Source organism: Idiotropiscis lumnitzeri, chromosome 5, assembly GCF_059441095.1.
Source record: "Idiotropiscis lumnitzeri isolate Australia: NSW breed Sydney's pygmy pipehorse chromosome 5, RoL_Ilum_1.0, whole genome shotgun sequence".
In the NCBI taxonomy this organism is placed as follows: domain Eukaryota; kingdom Metazoa; phylum Chordata; class Actinopteri; order Syngnathiformes; family Syngnathidae; genus Idiotropiscis; species Idiotropiscis lumnitzeri.
The window spans coordinates 4902211-4920323 of record NC_142395.1 but is presented as its reverse complement, the minus strand read 5'-3'; the positions used below and the strand labels follow the sequence as shown (position 1 = coordinate 4920323).

At 42.9% G+C, this 18113-nt stretch overlaps 12 non-coding genes across 12 annotated transcripts; all 12 read right to left on the bottom strand.

Annotated features, from left to right (window-relative positions):
- Positions 1 to 740: 740 nt before the first annotated feature.
- LOC148336183 (5S ribosomal RNA) lies at positions 741 to 859 on the bottom strand. The gene has a single exon (XR_015843604.1). It is a non-coding gene; the product is annotated as a 5S ribosomal RNA (ribosomal RNA).
- A 1009-nt stretch (positions 860 to 1868) lies between these two features.
- Positions 1869 to 1987, bottom strand: LOC148336182 (5S ribosomal RNA). The gene has a single exon (XR_015843603.1). It is a non-coding gene; the product is annotated as a 5S ribosomal RNA (ribosomal RNA).
- A 1009-nt stretch (positions 1988 to 2996) lies between these two features.
- LOC148336181 (5S ribosomal RNA) lies at positions 2997 to 3115 on the bottom strand. Its single transcript, XR_015843602.1, has one exon. It is a non-coding gene; the product is annotated as a 5S ribosomal RNA (ribosomal RNA).
- Positions 3116 to 4124: 1009 nt separating this feature from the next.
- LOC148336180 (5S ribosomal RNA) lies at positions 4125 to 4243 on the bottom strand. The gene has a single exon (XR_015843421.1). It is a non-coding gene; the product is annotated as a 5S ribosomal RNA (ribosomal RNA).
- A 1009-nt stretch (positions 4244 to 5252) lies between these two features.
- Positions 5253 to 5371, bottom strand: LOC148336179 (5S ribosomal RNA). Its single transcript, XR_015843601.1, has one exon. It is a non-coding gene; the product is annotated as a 5S ribosomal RNA (ribosomal RNA).
- Positions 5372 to 6380: 1009 nt separating this feature from the next.
- Positions 6381 to 6499, bottom strand: LOC148336178 (5S ribosomal RNA). The gene has a single exon (XR_015843599.1). It is a non-coding gene; the product is annotated as a 5S ribosomal RNA (ribosomal RNA).
- Positions 6500 to 7508: 1009 nt separating this feature from the next.
- On the bottom strand, positions 7509 to 7627 carry LOC148336177 (5S ribosomal RNA). The gene has a single exon (XR_015843598.1). It is a non-coding gene; the product is annotated as a 5S ribosomal RNA (ribosomal RNA).
- A 1009-nt stretch (positions 7628 to 8636) lies between these two features.
- On the bottom strand, positions 8637 to 8755 carry LOC148336176 (5S ribosomal RNA). Its single transcript, XR_015843597.1, has one exon. It is a non-coding gene; the product is annotated as a 5S ribosomal RNA (ribosomal RNA).
- A 1009-nt stretch (positions 8756 to 9764) lies between these two features.
- Positions 9765 to 9883, bottom strand: LOC148336175 (5S ribosomal RNA). The gene has a single exon (XR_015843596.1). It is a non-coding gene; the product is annotated as a 5S ribosomal RNA (ribosomal RNA).
- A 1009-nt stretch (positions 9884 to 10892) lies between these two features.
- Positions 10893 to 11011, bottom strand: LOC148336174 (5S ribosomal RNA). Its single transcript, XR_015843420.1, has one exon. It is a non-coding gene; the product is annotated as a 5S ribosomal RNA (ribosomal RNA).
- A 1009-nt stretch (positions 11012 to 12020) lies between these two features.
- Positions 12021 to 12139, bottom strand: LOC148336173 (5S ribosomal RNA). The gene has a single exon (XR_015843595.1). It is a non-coding gene; the product is annotated as a 5S ribosomal RNA (ribosomal RNA).
- A 1009-nt stretch (positions 12140 to 13148) lies between these two features.
- LOC148336172 (5S ribosomal RNA) lies at positions 13149 to 13267 on the bottom strand. Its single transcript, XR_015843593.1, has one exon. It is a non-coding gene; the product is annotated as a 5S ribosomal RNA (ribosomal RNA).
- Positions 13268 to 18113: the final 4846 nt, after the last annotated feature.

Genomic DNA, 18113 nt, shown 5'->3' with positions numbered 1-18113 from the left:
CTTACAGGTGACGTTTGCTACAGTCCTGCCGCGGACGACTCGCAAATGCGTGTGCTGATTTGCAAATGCGTGTCAGGAGACGTGTGTGGCTCCGTAGCTACACATTCGGACCACATGGGGGCACTAATATTATACCAGCCCCGTACCACCAATATATACACCAATAACTTGGGGGGGCGTTCACTGCTATCCACCCATGGTCATGTACCATTTATTTGACATTATTTAAATTAAATTGGAATAAATGGAAGAATAAAGTGGAACTAATAAAATAAGAACCAATGATATAACCAGTGAAGCTAAAAAAAATGAATGAAGCTTCTCCACACCTGCTAATTGCGACATTAACTATACTTCCCTTTATTGCATTCAGTAAACACCATTTTTTAAAATTGATTCATTAACTTTTTATTTAGTAAACACTCACTGCACCAACCCAACCGGACTGCATCGGGTCATATGTCTGCTACACCTGTAGACTCCGAGGGTACCCTTTTGGTCAATGTGTGGCTCCGGAGCCACAGTCAAGTCTCCAGACACGCATTTGCAAATTGCCACACGCATTTGCGAGTCGTCCACGGCGAGACTGTAGCAACACCCAAAGGCAGAGGACGCCGAATGTTGGCATTTTGTGCTCTCAGCCTGTCAGGCGAATATGTGGAAATTTATAAAAAAGCAGCTCGCATACTTGCTTACATTTGTCAAAGTTATTTTTATTTATTTATTTTTTGCGGTGCAAAAGCTTACAGCACCTGGTATTCCCAGGCGGTCTCCCATCCAAGTACTAACCAGGCCCGACCCTGCTTAGCTTCCGAGATCGGACGAGATCGGGCGTTCTCAGGGTAGTATGGCCGTAAGCGAGAATTCCCTCCAACATTTTGCATTTTATACATGTGGTCTTTATTGTGGCAAATACTTCAATCCAAAAATACGTAACTAGAATCTGAAACTATAACCACAGTCACAAATGTGTCACAACAATCTACAATGCATGATTGAAGTCACAGATATATGACAAATATCAGCAAATGTGTACAATGATTTGTTGGCACATACACATGGTTAAATGCGGACAAAAATCCGTAGATGGGCGACCTGTAAAAACGGGACCTTTTGATTGGCTGTGTTCTTACAGGTGACGTTTGCTACAGTCCTGCCGCGGACGACTCGCAAATGCGTGTGCTGATTTGCAAATGCGTGTCAGGAGACGTGTGTGGCTCCGTAGCTACACATTCGGACCACATGGGGGCACTAATATTATACCAGCCCCGTACCACCAATATATACACTAATAACTTGGGGGGGCGTTCACTGCTATCCACCCATGGTCATGTACCATTTATTTGACATTATTTAAATTAAATTGGAATAAATGGAAGAATAAAGTGGAACTAATAAAATAAGAACTAATGATATAACCAGTGAAGCTAAAAAAAATGAATGAAGCTTCTCCACACCTGCTAATTGCCACATTAACTATACTTCCCTTTATTGCATTCAGTAAACACCATTTTTTAAAATTGATTCATTAACTTTTTATTTAGTAAACACTCACTGCACCAACCCAACCGGACTGCATCGGGTCATATGTCTGCTACACCTGTAGACTCCGAGGGTACCCTTTTGGTCAATGTGTGGCTCCGGAGCCACAGTCAAGTCTCCAGACACGCATTTGCAAATTGCCACACGCATTTGCGAGTCGTCCACGGCGAGACTGTAGCAACACCCAAAGGCAGAGGACGCTGAATGTTGGCATTTTGTGCTCTCAGCCTGTCAGGCGAATATGTGGAAATTTATAAAAAAGCAGCTCGCATACTTGCTTACATTTGTCAAAGTTATTTTTATTTATTTATTTTTTGCGGTGCAAAAGCTTACAGCACCTGGTATTCCCAGGCGGTCTCCCATCCAAGTACTAACCAGGCCCGACCCTGCTTAGCTTCCGAGATCGGACGAGATCGGGCGTTCTCAGGGTAGTATGGCCGTAAGCGAGAATTCCCTCCAAAATTTTGCATTTTATACATGTGGTCTTTATTGTGGCAAATACTTCAATCCAAAAATACGTAACAAGAATCTGAAACTATAACCACAGTCACAAATGTGTCACAACAATCTACAATGCATGATTGAAGTCACAGATATATGACAAATATCAGCAAATGTGTACAATGATTTGTTGGCACATACACATGGTTAAATGCGGACAAAAATCCGTAGATGGGCGACCTGTAAAAACGGGACCTTTTGATTGGCTGTGTTCTTACAGGTGACGTTTGCTACAGTCCTGCCGCGGACGACTCGCAAATGCGTGTGCTGATTTGCAAATGCGTGTCAGGAGACGTGTGTGGCTCCGTAGCTACACATTCGGACCACATGGGGGCACTAATATTATACCAGCCCCGTACCACCAATATATACACCAATAACTTGGGGGGGCGTTCACTGCTATCCACCCATGGTCATGTACCATTTATTTGACATTATTTAAATTAAATTGGAATAAATGGAAGAATAAAGTGGAACTAATAAAATAAGAACCAATGATATAACCAGTGAAGCTAAAAAAAATGAATGAAGCTTCTCCACACCTGCTAATTGCGACATTAACTATACTTCCCTTTATTGCATTCAGTAAACACCATTTTTTAAAATTGATTCATTAACTTTTTATTTAGTAAACACTCACTGCACCAACCCAACCGGACTGCATCGGGTCATATGTCTGCTACACCTGTAGACTCCGAGGGTACCCTTTTGGTCAATGTGTGGCTCCGGAGCCACAGTCAAGTCTCCAGACACGCATTTGCAAATTGCCACACGCATTTGCGAGTCGTCCACGGCGAGACTGTAGCAACACCCAAAGGCAGAGGACGCTGAATGTTGGCATTTTGTGCTCTCAGCCTGTCAGGCGAATATGTGGAAATTTATAAAAAAGCAGCTCGCATACTTGCTTACATTTGTCAAAGTTATTTTTATTTATTTATTTTTTGCGGTGCAAAAGCTTACAGCACCTGGTATTCCCAGGCGGTCTCCCATCCAAGTACTAACCAGGCCCGACCCTGCTTAGCTTCCGAGATCGGACGAGATCGGGCGTTCTCAGGGTAGTATGGCCGTAAGCGAGAATTCCCTCCAAAATTTTGCATTTTATACATGTGGTCTTTATTGTGGCAAATACTTCAATCCAAAAATACGTAACTAGAATCTGAAACTATAACCACAGTCACAAATGTGTCACAACAATCTACAATGCATGATTGAAGTCACAGATATATGACAAATATCAGCAAATGTGTACAATGATTTGTTGGCACATACACATGGTTAAATGCGGACAAAAATCCGTAGATGGGCGACCTGTAAAAACGGGACCTTTTGATTGGCTGTGTTCTTACAGGTGACGTTTGCTACAGTCCTGCCGCGGACGACTCGCAAATGCGTGTGCTGATTTGCAAATGCGTGTCAGGAGACGTGTGTGGCTCCGTAGCTACACATTCGGACCACATGGGGGCACTAATATTATACCAGCCCCGTACCACCAATATATACACCAATAACTTGGGGGGGCGTTCACTGCTATCCACCCATGGTCATGTACCATTTATTTGACATTATTTAAATTAAATTGGAATAAATGGAAGAATAAAGTGGAACTAATAAAATAAGAACCAATGATATAACCAGTGAAGCTAAAAAAAATGAATGAAGCTTCTCCACACCTGCTAATTGCCACATTAACTATACTTCCCTTTATTGCATTCAGTAAACACCATTTTTTAAAATTGATTCATTAACTTTTTATTTAGTAAACACTCACTGCACCAACCCAACCGGACTGCATCGGGTCATATGTCTGCTACACCTGTAGACTCCGAGGGTACCCTTTTGGTCAATGTGTGGCTCCGGAGCCACAGTCAAGTCTCCAGACACGCATTTGCAAATTGCCACACGCATTTGCGAGTCGTCCACGGCGAGACTGTAGCAACACCCAAAGGCAGAGGACGCTGAATGTTGGCATTTTGTGCTCTCAGCCTGTCAGGCGAATATGTGGAAATTTATAAAAAAGCAGCTCGCATACTTGCTTACATTTGTCAAAGTTATTTTTATTTATTTATTTTTTGCGGTGCAAAAGCTTACAGCACCTGGTATTCCCAGGCGGTGTCCCATCCAAGTACTAACCAGGCCCGACCCTGCTTAGCTTCCGAGATCGGACGAGATCGGGCGTTCTCAGGGTAGTATGGCCGTAAGCGAGAATTCCCTCCAAAATTTTGCATTTTATACATGTGGTCTTTATTGTGGCAAATACTTCAATCCAAAAATACGTAACAAGAATCTGAAACTATAACCACAGTCACAAATGTGTCACAACAATCTACAATGCATGATTGAAGTCACAGATATATGACAAATATCAGCAAATGTGTACAATGATTTGTTGGCACATACACATGGTTAAATGCGGACAAAAATCCGTAGATGGGCGACCTGTAAAAACGGGACCTTTTGATTGGCTGTGTTCTTACAGGTGACGTTTGCTACAGTCCTGCCGCGGACGACTCGCAAATGCGTGTGCTGATTTGCAAATGCGTGTCAGGAGACGTGTGTGGCTCCGTAGCTACACATTCGGACCACATGGGGGCACTAATATTATACCAGCCCCGTACCACCAATATATACACCAATAACTTGGGGGGGCGTTCACTGCTATCCACCCATGGTCATGTACCATTTATTTGACATTATTTAAATTAAATTGGAATAAATGGAAGAATAAAGTGGAACTAATAAAATAAGAACCAATGATATAACCAGTGAAGCTAAAAAAAATGAATGAAGCTTCTCCACACCTGCTAATTGCGACATTAACTATACTTCCCTTTATTGCATTCAGTAAACACCATTTTTTAAAATTGATTCATTAACTTTTTATTTAGTAAACACTCACTGCACCAACCCAACCGGACTGCATCGGGTCATATGTCTGCTACACCTGTAGACTCCGAGGGTACCCTTTTGGTCAATGTGTGGCTCCGGAGCCACAGTCAAGTCTCCAGACACGCATTTGCAAATTGCCACACGCATTTGCGAGTCGTCCACGGCGAGACTGTAGCAACACCCAAAGGCAGAGGACGCCGAATGTTGGCATTTTGTGCTCTCAGCCTGTCAGGCGAATATGTGGAAATTTATAAAAAAGCAGCTCGCATACTTGCTTACATTTGTCAAAGTTATTTTTATTTATTTATTTTTTGCGGTGCAAAAGCTTACAGCACCTGGTATTCCCAGGCGGTCTCCCATCCAAGTACTAACCAGGCCCGACCCTGCTTAGCTTCCGAGATCGGACGAGATCGGGCGTTCTCAGGGTAGTATGGCCGTAAGCGAGAATTCCCTCCAACATTTTGCATTTTATACATGTGGTCTTTATTGTGGCAAATACTTCAATCCAAAAATACGTAACTAGAATCTGAAACTATAACCACAGTCACAAATGTGTCACAACAATCTACAATGCATGATTGAAGTCACAGATATATGACAAATATCAGCAAATGTGTACAATGATTTGTTGGCACATACACATGGTTAAATGCGGACAAAAATCCGTAGATGGGCGACCTGTAAAAACGGGACCTTTTGATTGGCTGTGTTCTTACAGGTGACGTTTGCTACAGTCCTGCCGCGGACGACTCGCAAATGCGTGTGCTGATTTGCAAATGCGTGTCAGGAGACGTGTGTGGCTCCGTAGCTACACATTCGGACCACATGGGGGCACTAATATTATACCAGCCCCGTACCACCAATATATACACTAATAACTTGGGGGGGCGTTCACTGCTATCCACCCATGGTCATGTACCATTTATTTGACATTATTTAAATTAAATTGGAATAAATGGAAGAATAAAGTGGAACTAATAAAATAAGAACTAATGATATAACCAGTGAAGCTAAAAAAAATGAATGAAGCTTCTCCACACCTGCTAATTGCCACATTAACTATACTTCCCTTTATTGCATTCAGTAAACACCATTTTTTAAAATTGATTCATTAACTTTTTATTTAGTAAACACTCACTGCACCAACCCAACCGGACTGCATCGGGTCATATGTCTGCTACACCTGTAGACTCCGAGGGTACCCTTTTGGTCAATGTGTGGCTCCGGAGCCACAGTCAAGTCTCCAGACACGCATTTGCAAATTGCCACACGCATTTGCGAGTCGTCCACGGCGAGACTGTAGCAACACCCAAAGGCAGAGGACGCTGAATGTTGGCATTTTGTGCTCTCAGCCTGTCAGGCGAATATGTGGAAATTTATAAAAAAGCAGCTCGCATACTTGCTTACATTTGTCAAAGTTATTTTTATTTATTTATTTTTTGCGGTGCAAAAGCTTACAGCACCTGGTATTCCCAGGCGGTCTCCCATCCAAGTACTAACCAGGCCCGACCCTGCTTAGCTTCCGAGATCGGACGAGATCGGGCGTTCTCAGGGTAGTATGGCCGTAAGCGAGAATTCCCTCCAAAATTTTGCATTTTATACATGTGGTCTTTATTGTGGCAAATACTTCAATCCAAAAATACGTAACAAGAATCTGAAACTATAACCACAGTCACAAATGTGTCACAACAATCTACAATGCATGATTGAAGTCACAGATATATGACAAATATCAGCAAATGTGTACAATGATTTGTTGGCACATACACATGGTTAAATGCGGACAAAAATCCGTAGATGGGCGACCTGTAAAAACGGGACCTTTTGATTGGCTGTGTTCTTACAGGTGACGTTTGCTACAGTCCTGCCGCGGACGACTCGCAAATGCGTGTGCTGATTTGCAAATGCGTGTCAGGAGACGTGTGTGGCTCCGTAGCTACACATTCGGACCACATGGGGGCACTAATATTATACCAGCCCCGTACCACCAATATATACACCAATAACTTGGGGGGGCGTTCACTGCTATCCACCCATGGTCATGTACCATTTATTTGACATTATTTAAATTAAATTGGAATAAATGGAAGAATAAAGTGGAACTAATAAAATAAGAACCAATGATATAACCAGTGAAGCTAAAAAAAATGAATGAAGCTTCTCCACACCTGCTAATTGCGACATTAACTATACTTCCCTTTATTGCATTCAGTAAACACCATTTTTTAAAATTGATTCATTAACTTTTTATTTAGTAAACACTCACTGCACCAACCCAACCGGACTGCATCGGGTCATATGTCTGCTACACCTGTAGACTCCGAGGGTACCCTTTTGGTCAATGTGTGGCTCCGGAGCCACAGTCAAGTCTCCAGACACGCATTTGCAAATTGCCACACGCATTTGCGAGTCGTCCACGGCGAGACTGTAGCAACACCCAAAGGCAGAGGACGCTGAATGTTGGCATTTTGTGCTCTCAGCCTGTCAGGCGAATATGTGGAAATTTATAAAAAAGCAGCTCGCATACTTGCTTACATTTGTCAAAGTTATTTTTATTTATTTATTTTTTGCGGTGCAAAAGCTTACAGCACCTGGTATTCCCAGGCGGTCTCCCATCCAAGTACTAACCAGGCCCGACCCTGCTTAGCTTCCGAGATCGGACGAGATCGGGCGTTCTCAGGGTAGTATGGCCGTAAGCGAGAATTCCCTCCAAAATTTTGCATTTTATACATGTGGTCTTTATTGTGGCAAATACTTCAATCCAAAAATACGTAACAAGAATCTGAAACTATAACCACAGTCACAAATGTGTCACAACAATCTACAATGCATGATTGAAGTCACAGATATATGACAAATATCAGCAAATGTGTACAATGATTTGTTGGCACATACACATGGTTAAATGCGGACAAAAATCCGTAGATGGGCGACCTGTAAAAACGGGACCTTTTGATTGGCTGTGTTCTTACAGGTGACGTTTGCTACAGTCCTGCCGCGGACGACTCGCAAATGCGTGTGCTGATTTGCAAATGCGTGTCAGGAGACGTGTGTGGCTCCGTAGCTACACATTCGGACCACATGGGGGCACTAATATTATACCAGCCCCGTACCACCAATATATACACCAATAACTTGGGGGGGCGTTCACTGCTATCCACCCATGGTCATGTACCATTTATTTGACATTATTTAAATTAAATTGGAATAAATGGAAGAATAAAGTGGAACTAATAAAATAAGAACCAATGATATAACCAGTGAAGCTAAAAAAAATGAATGAAGCTTCTCCACACCTGCTAATTGCGACATTAACTATACTTCCCTTTATTGCATTCAGTAAACACCATTTTTTAAAATTGATTCATTAACTTTTTATTTAGTAAACACTCACTGCACCAACCCAACCGGACTGCATCGGGTCATATGTCTGCTACACCTGTAGACTCCGAGGGTACCCTTTTGGTCAATGTGTGGCTCCGGAGCCACAGTCAAGTCTCCAGACACGCATTTGCAAATTGCCACACGCATTTGCGAGTCGTCCACGGCGAGACTGTAGCAACACCCAAAGGCAGAGGACGCTGAATGTTGGCATTTTGTGCTCTCAGCCTGTCAGGCGAATATGTGGAAATTTATAAAAAAGCAGCTCGCATACTTGCTTACATTTGTCAAAGTTATTTTTATTTATTTATTTTTTGCGGTGCAAAAGCTTACAGCACCTGGTATTCCCAGGCGGTCTCCCATCCAAGTACTAACCAGGCCCGACCCTGCTTAGCTTCCGAGATCGGACGAGATCGGGCGTTCTCAGGGTAGTATGGCCGTAAGCGAGAATTCCCTCCAAAATTTTGCATTTTATACATGTGGTCTTTATTGTGGCAAATACTTCAATCCAAAAATACGTAACTAGAATCTGAAACTATAACCACAGTCACAAATGTGTCACAACAATCTACAATGCATGATTGAAGTCACAGATATATGACAAATATCAGCAAATGTGTACAATGATTTGTTGGCACATACACATGGTTAAATGCGGACAAAAATCCGTAGATGGGCGACCTGTAAAAACGGGACCTTTTGATTGGCTGTGTTCTTACAGGTGACGTTTGCTACAGTCCTGCCGCGGACGACTCGCAAATGCGTGTGCTGATTTGCAAATGCGTGTCAGGAGACGTGTGTGGCTCCGTAGCTACACATTCGGACCACATGGGGGCACTAATATTATACCAGCCCCGTACCACCAATATATACACCAATAACTTGGGGGGGCGTTCACTGCTATCCACCCATGGTCATGTACCATTTATTTGACATTATTTAAATTAAATTGGAATAAATGGAAGAATAAAGTGGAACTAATAAAATAAGAACCAATGATATAACCAGTGAAGCTAAAAAAAATGAATGAAGCTTCTCCACACCTGCTAATTGCGACATTAACTATACTTCCCTTTATTGCATTCAGTAAACACCATTTTTTAAAATTGATTCATTAACTTTTTATTTAGTAAACACTCACTGCACCAACCCAACCGGACTGCATCGGGTCATATGTCTGCTACACCTGTAGACTACGAGGGTACCCTTTTGGTCAATGTGTGGCTCCGGAGCCACAGTCAAGTCTCCAGACACGCATTTGCAAATTGCCACACGCATTTGCGAGTCGTCCACGGCGAGACTGTAGCAACACCCAAAGGCAGAGGACGCTGAATGTTGGCATTTTGTGCTCTCAGCCTGTCAGGCGAATATGTGGAAATTTATAAAAAAGCAGCTCGCATACTTGCTTACATTTGTCAAAGTTATTTTTATTTATTTATTTTTTGCGGTGCAAAAGCTTACAGCACCTGGTATTCCCAGGCGGTCTCCCATCCAAGTACTAACCAGGCCCGACCCTGCTTAGCTTCCGAGATCGGACGAGATCGGGCGTTCTCAGGGTAGTATGGCCGTAAGCGAGAATTCCCTCCAAAATTTTGCATTTTATACATGTGGTCTTTATTGTGGCAAATACTTCAATCCAAAAATACGTAACTAGAATCTGAAACTATAACCACAGTCACAAATGTGTCACAACAATCTACAATGCATGATTGAAGTCACAGATATATGACAAATATCAGCAAATGTGTACAATGATTTGTTGGCACATACACATGGTTAAATGCGGACAAAAATCCGTAGATGGGCGACCTGTAAAAACGGGACCTTTTGATTGGCTGTGTTCTTACAGGTGACGTTTGCTACAGTCCTGCCGCGGACGACTCGCAAATGCGTGTGCTGATTTGCAAATGCGTGTCAGGAGACGTGTGTGGCTCCGTAGCTACACATTCGGACCACATGGGGGCACTAATATTATACCAGCCCCGTACCACCAATATATACACCAATAACTTGGGGGGGCGTTCACTGCTATCCACCCATGGTCATGTACCATTTATTTGACATTATTTAAATTAAATTGGAATAAATGGAAGAATAAAGTGGAACTAATAAAATAAGAACCAATGATATAACCAGTGAAGCTAAAAAAAATGAATGAAGCTTCTCCACACCTGCTAATTGCCACATTAACTATACTTCCCTTTATTGCATTCAGTAAACACCATTTTTTAAAATTGATTCATTAACTTTTTATTTAGTAAACACTCACTGCACCAACCCAACCGGACTGCATCGGGTCATATGTCTGCTACACCTGTAGACTCCGAGGGTACCCTTTTGGTCAATGTGTGGCTCCGGAGCCACAGTCAAGTCTCCAGACACGCATTTGCAAATTGCCACACGCATTTGCGAGTCGTCCACGGCGAGACTGTAGCAACACCCAAAGGCAGAGGACGCTGAATGTTGGCATTTTGTGCTCTCAGCCTGTCAGGCGAATATGTGGAAATTTATAAAAAAGCAGCTCGCATACTTGCTTACATTTGTCAAAGTTATTTTTATTTATTTATTTTTTGCGGTGCAAAAGCTTACAGCACCTGGTATTCCCAGGCGGTGTCCCATCCAAGTACTAACCAGGCCCGACCCTGCTTAGCTTCCGAGATCGGACGAGATCGGGCGTTCTCAGGGTAGTATGGCCGTAAGCGAGAATTCCCTCCAAAATTTTGCATTTTATACATGTGGTCTTTATTGTGGCAAATACTTCAATCCAAAAATACGTAACAAGAATCTGAAACTATAACCACAGTCACAAATGTGTCACAACAATCTACAATGCATGATTGAAGTCACAGATATATGACAAATATCAGCAAATGTGTACAATGATTTGTTGGCACATACACATGGTTAAATGCGGACAAAAATCCGTAGATGGGCGACCTGTAAAAACGGGACCTTTTGATTGGCTGTGTTCTTACAGGTGACGTTTGCTACAGTCCTGCCGCGGACGACTCGCAAATGCGTGTGCTGATTTGCAAATGCGTGTCAGGAGACGTGTGTGGCTCCGTAGCTACACATTCGGACCACATGGGGGCACTAATATTATACCAGCCCCGTACCACCAATATATACACCAATAACTTGGGGGGGCGTTCACTGCTATCCACCCATGGTCATGTACCATTTATTTGACATTATTTAAATTAAATTGGAATAAATGGAAGAATAAAGTGGAACTAATAAAATAAGAACCAATGATATAACCAGTGAAGCTAAAAAAAATGAATGAAGCTTCTCCACACCTGCTAATTGCGACATTAACTATACTTCCCTTTATTGCATTCAGTAAACACCATTTTTTAAAATTGATTCATTAACTTTTTATTTAGTAAACACTCACTGCACCAACCCAACCGGACTGCATCGGGTCATATGTCTGCTACACCTGTAGACTCCGAGGGTACCCTTTTGGTCAATGTGTGGCTCCGGAGCCACAGTCAAGTCTCCAGACACGCATTTGCAAATTGCCACACGCATTTGCGAGTCGTCCACGGCGAGACTGTAGCAACACCCAAAGGCAGAGGACGCTGAATGTTGGCATTTTGTGCTCTCAGCCTGTCAGGCGAATATGTGGAAATTTATAAAAAAGCAGCTCGCATACTTGCTTACATTTGTCAAAGTTATTTTTATTTATTTATTTTTTGCGGTGCAAAAGCTTACAGCACCTGGTATTCCCAGGCGGTCTCCCATCCAAGTACTAACCAGGCCCGACCCTGCTTAGCTTCCGAGATCGGACGAGATCGGGCGTTCTCAGGGTAGTATGGCCGTAAGCGAGAATTCCCTCCAAAATTTTGCATTTTATACATGTGGTCTTTATTGTGGCAAATACTTCAATCCAAAAATACGTAACTAGAATCTGAAACTATAACCACAGTCACAAATGTGTCACAACAATCTACAATGCATGATTGAAGTCACAGATATATGACAAATATCAGCAAATGTGTACAATGATTTGTTGGCACATACACATGGTTAAATGCGGACAAAAATCCGTAGATGGGCGACCTGTAAAAACGGGACCTTTTGATTGGCTGTGTTCTTACAGGTGACGTTTGCTACAGTCCTGCCGCGGACGACTCGCAAATGCGTGTGCTGATTTGCAAATGCGTGTCAGGAGACGTGTGTGGCTCCGTAGCTACACATTCGGACCACATGGGGGCACTAATATTATACCAGCCCCGTACCACCAATATATACACCAATAACTTGGGGGGGCGTTCACTGCTATCCACCCATGGTCATGTACCATTTATTTGACATTATTTAAATTAAATTGGAATAAATGGAAGAATAAAGTGGAACTAATAAAATAAGAACCAATGATATAACCAGTGAAGCTAAAAAAAATGAATGAAGCTTCTCCACACCTGCTAATTGCCACATTAACTATACTTCCCTTTATTGCATTCAGTAAACACCATTTTTTAAAATTGATTCATTAACTTTTTATTTAGTAAACACTCACTGCACCAACCCAACCGGACTGCATCGGGTCATATGTCTGCTACACCTGTAGACTCCGAGGGTACCCTTTTGGTCAATGTGTGGCTCCGGAGCCACAGTCAAGTCTCCAGACACGCATTTGCAAATTGCCACACGCATTTGCGAGTCGTCCACGGCGAGACTGTAGCAACACCCAAAGGCAGAGGACGCCGAATGTTGGCATTTTGTGCTCTCAGCCTGTCAGGCGAATATGTGGAAATTTATAAAAAAGCAGCTCGCATACTTGCTTACATTTGTCAAAGTTATTTTTATTTATTTATTTTTTGCGGTGCAAAAGCTTACAGCACCTGGTATTCCCAGGCGGTCTCCCATCCAAGTACTAACCAGGCCCGACCCTGCTTAGCTTCCGAGATCGGACGAGATCGGGCGTTCTCAGGGTAGTATGGCCGTAAGCGAGAATTCCCTCCAACATTTTGCATTTTATACATGTGGTCTTTATTGTGGCAAATACTTCAATCCAAAAATACGTAACAAGAATCTGAAACTATAACCACAGTCACAAATGTGTCACAACAATCTACAATGCATGATTGAAGTCACAGATATATGACAAATATCAGCAAATGTGTACAATGATTTGTTGGCACATACACATGGTTAAATGCGGACAAAAATCCGTAGATGGGCGACCTGTAAAAACGGGACCTTTTGATTGGCTGTGTTCTTACAGGTGACGTTTGCTACAGTCCTGCCGCGGACGACTCGCAAATGCGTGTGCTGATTTGCAAATGCGTGTCAGGAGACGTGTGTGGCTCCGTAGCTACACATTCGGACCACATGGGGGCACTAATATTATACCAGCCCCGTACCACCAATATATACACCAATAACTTGGGGGGGCGTTCACTGCTATCCACCCATGGTCATGTACCATTTATTTGACATTATTTAAATTAAATTGGAATAAATGGAAGAGAGATAATAGAATTACGCTTTTTTAAATTTTGATGACGTCATAGCCCCGCCTACAGAATTACGCTTTTGTCTCTTTGTCCCCGCCTACAGAATTACGCTTTTGTCCAAAATGGCCGCTATCCCCGCCCCTGTGTTAAAACTATCCAATCTCCAGCCACCTATTTAAAAATATTTACATATTCCCTGCCCCTTGAAGGTTTAATACCACGCCTACAGAATTACGCTTTTGTCGAAGTGGGCCCCGCCTACAGAATTACGCTTTTTGTCTCGTTGTGATGACGTTGTATGTGTGTGTGTGTGTGGGCCAAGGGCCCCGCCTACAGAATTACGCTTTTTGTCTCGTTGTGATGACGTTGTATGTGTGTGTGTGTGTGTGTGGGCCAAGGGCCCCGCCTACAGAATTACGCTTTTTGTCTCGTTGTGATGACGTTGTGTGTGTGATTGGGAGGGGGGCTTGGCCCCCCTCCCAAACTGTATGCTTCTTATGTTAAAAACAATGTGTTCCCTGCGTGCGTGCGTCCCCAACCCAAACTGTACTTATGTTATTCATATTTTAATATCTGAAGTATATAAAGCATCCAATGAAATGAGCTATATCTAATTAAATAAAATTAAATTAAACGAGTGAAATAATATGAGTTGAGAAGAGCAGGCGTTGTTTTTACCTTTGAATAAGATGTTTATTCGGTGGATATAGGTCATCCATATTTAAATATCTGAAGTATATAAAGCATCCAATGAAATGAGCTATATCTAATTAAATAATGTAGATGTATAAAATTAAATTAAACGAGTGAAATAATACGAGTTGAGAAGAGCAGGCGTTGTTTTTACCTTTGAATAAGATGTTTATTCGGTTGATATTTGCCCTTTTTGCAAACATGTCTGGACATATTCCCAGCGACATAAGTTTAAACATGGTATTGTGCAGGCTTGGGGGGTTGTCTGGGCAAGACGCCGGCCATAGACACCCTCCAAGCCTGCAGCAGCCTCAAGGTGTTTCAAAAGATAGTGAGCGGCAGGCAACTGTCGACATCCGGTCGGCAGACCCCTTTGCTTTTTGTAAAATCTGCCTAGTCATGTTTGCATGTCTGGACATGTATTTGTTGGCTACATTTGGACAGTCAAACGCCGTCATTTATCCCGCTACGGACGAGAAAAATGAAGGGTGATGTCTCCACCGCTCCCGCCCCTCGCACCCTCCTATTTCCCTGTACGTCACATCCTTCCTACTGCCGGCAGCCCCCATGTTTGTAGTCCTTTTTTGTAGTCCATACGCTGAGTAAAATAGCAACCAGCCTGGTTAAGAAATAGAATACAGCTTAGTGCAAGGAACTTTTTATGCACACGAGCTCCAGAAAGTCACGATATCCAAGGATCAAATCTTTCAAGTGGAGAAGATTATCAAACGGCGTAAAGTCGGCGGACAGAAACAGTTTCTCATACGTTGGAAGGGCTGGCCTGTGAAATATGACAGTTGGGTCCCCGCTACACAAGTCGTCGACGTATAAATAAGAAGCTTTACAACGAATCTCGACATTTACCAACATGGATCCGAATCTTGAAGGGGGGTTTTACGTCACCTTACCCTCCAATGCAAGTTCTGATGTGTATGTAGACAATACGATAGCTGAATACAGAGTGAATCTGGCTCATCATATCGATCTCGAAGGTAATTGGGAAGTAGCTCTGAGTGAAATATCCTACCCCCATACATGGTTCAACGTGCCTGAAGATCAAGCATCTTTTGACTATGTAGATGCATGGGAAAACGGTGAACCAACAACAGGTGCTTTGGCACCTCTTTACTATGATGAAAACAAATTCACCATCAAATCCTTAAGCCTGTCGGCTGGGTACTACGATAATATTAAGAAAATAGGACAAGATGTGGAAGCGCTCCTCAAAAAGATCCATCCGGAAATCCATGTTGTATACCATTATTTAAAGGAGAGATTTTTCTGGGCAGGGAATGGTCATTACAAGATACGCTTTCGTCCCGCGTTAGCCTACATTTTTGGGGCGTTACCCGATGAATGGGTTACCTGCGGACCCCAGTGGACAGCGAGCCAACATCCTGCGGATATAAAAGCGGGGATGTACCATCTATATGTTTATACAGACGTGGTGTATCATCAGGCTGTGGGTGACGCTTTCGCTCCGCTCTTGAGAACGATACCCATCGATGATAATCACGGTGACATTGTATTTAAAGCCTTTAATCCTCTTTATTACATGCCTGTTAGTAGGAAGCATATTGAGGATATAAGAATCGAAGTTAAGACGGATCAGAATCAACCCGTGGGATTTACACGCGGTAAAGTTATCGCTACTCTGCACTTTAGACCCAGATAGAAAAATGGTTGTATTGGATACGCATCATGATCTTTACCGTTTTGTCGATTATTACGAAAACCAAGCGGGTGGGTCGTTATCAGGTTTTCATGGATTACCGGTCCAATATGGGCGTGGATTGGGTTCAATCTTTGCCAAATTATTTCGTTTTGTGAGTCCATTAATCAAAAGAGGGTTCAGCGTTGCCAGACCTCACCTGCAAACGGCTGCGAAAAACATTGCAACAGATGTAGCCGGTCGGGTGTTAGAACGAATAAACCGTAAGGCGGAGCCTCAAGAAGGTTCGGGTTTAATGGTTCTGGCACGAAGACCTGCAAAAAGACCCATCGGACAAAGGTTGAGAGAGCCTAAAAAACGCAAACGCGTGTCCAAGAAGAAATCAGTCAAGAAAAGGAGACGGCGAAGAAACACCGGGGATATTTTCTCTTAACCAAAATTGACCATTAGGGTTATTCATCATGGCTCTTTTGCATCACAAGTCAGCAGAGTGCACCCTAACTGAACTGGATTTATTTAGTCCACCCATGACACAACTATCAATCGAACAAAGTCAATATGTGGAAATGTTACCTATCTCGGCTCTCACCGATGATGGTCCTGTGGAGTTTTTCATACCTGGAGAAGGATCCAAATATCTCGACCTCTCAGACACCCTGCTTCAGCTGCACCTGAGGGTACTCAACAGAGATGGTAGCAATTTACCCACAGATCAACGAGTCGGTATTATTAATTATCCTTTGAATACAATCTTCTCACAAGTGGATGTAACATTAGGCGACAGGTTGATCTCGCAATCTAGCGCAACCCATCCATACAGAGCTATGATAGAGACGTTGTTAAACTTTTCAGAAGCCTCTCTAAGAAGCCAATTCACAGCGGCTATGTTTTACAAAGATACATCAGGGCATATGGATTCAACAGTCTTAACGGGGGATGCTGTTAACAAAGGATTACTGCGCAGAGCAGAATATGTGTTGGGTTCCCGAACATTCACCGTGATAGGACCTCTACACGCCGACATATTTTTTTGTGAGAGACATCTTCTCAATAACGTGGATCTACGAGTGAAACTCATCAAAGCCAACGACCAATTTTGTTTTATGAGCCCTCCCGATGTGAACTACCATCTGAAAATCGTGGGCGCTTCCCTCTTTGTGAAAAGAGTCGCCGTTTCACCAGCCATCTCTATCGGTCATGCTGCGGCTCTCAACAAAGAAAATGCTTTGTATCCGTTATCAAGAATTAATGTGAAAACTTATTCCATCCCGCAACATTCCAGAACCTGTCAACAAGATAATCTTTTCCTCGGTCATACACCTCGATATGTGGTGTTAGGTCTTGTAAATCACAACGCCTTTGTGGGCAGAAAAGATTTGAATCCCTTTAATTTCGCTCATCATCATTTGGAATATTTAGCGCTCTGCCAAGAGGGGAGACAGATACCAGCCAAAGCTTTCCAGCCCCAATTTAATGCAGGAAACGCCGTTCGAGAATTTCATAACCTGTTTACATCGACAGGAAGACATTTGAAAGATTTACCTCTTTGCATCAACAGGGAGGATTTTTCCGGTGGATATGCGCTGTATGTTTTTAACTTAAACCCCAACGATGATTCAGGAGCTCTCGCACCTGTCTCCAGCGGAAGTTTGAGGTTAGAAATGAGATTTAGACTCCCACTCCCTCACACAACCACACTTATTGTGTACGCCTGCTACGATTCCATCCTGGAAATAAATTCAAAACGACAGGTATTAGTGGATTATTACTGATGAACGGGAAAGAGCTGGAGCAACTCATGAAACGTCTACAAGGGCGTTTATTTGGAGGTGTTTACGCTTCGGATGAAATAAATTCGCTGCAGCCTAACCCCCCAATCTTCTACATCGTCAACACACATCCTCGACACTTACCCGGTGAACACTGGCTGGCTCTGACGTTGGAAAAAGATGGAACCAGTACTTTTTTTGACG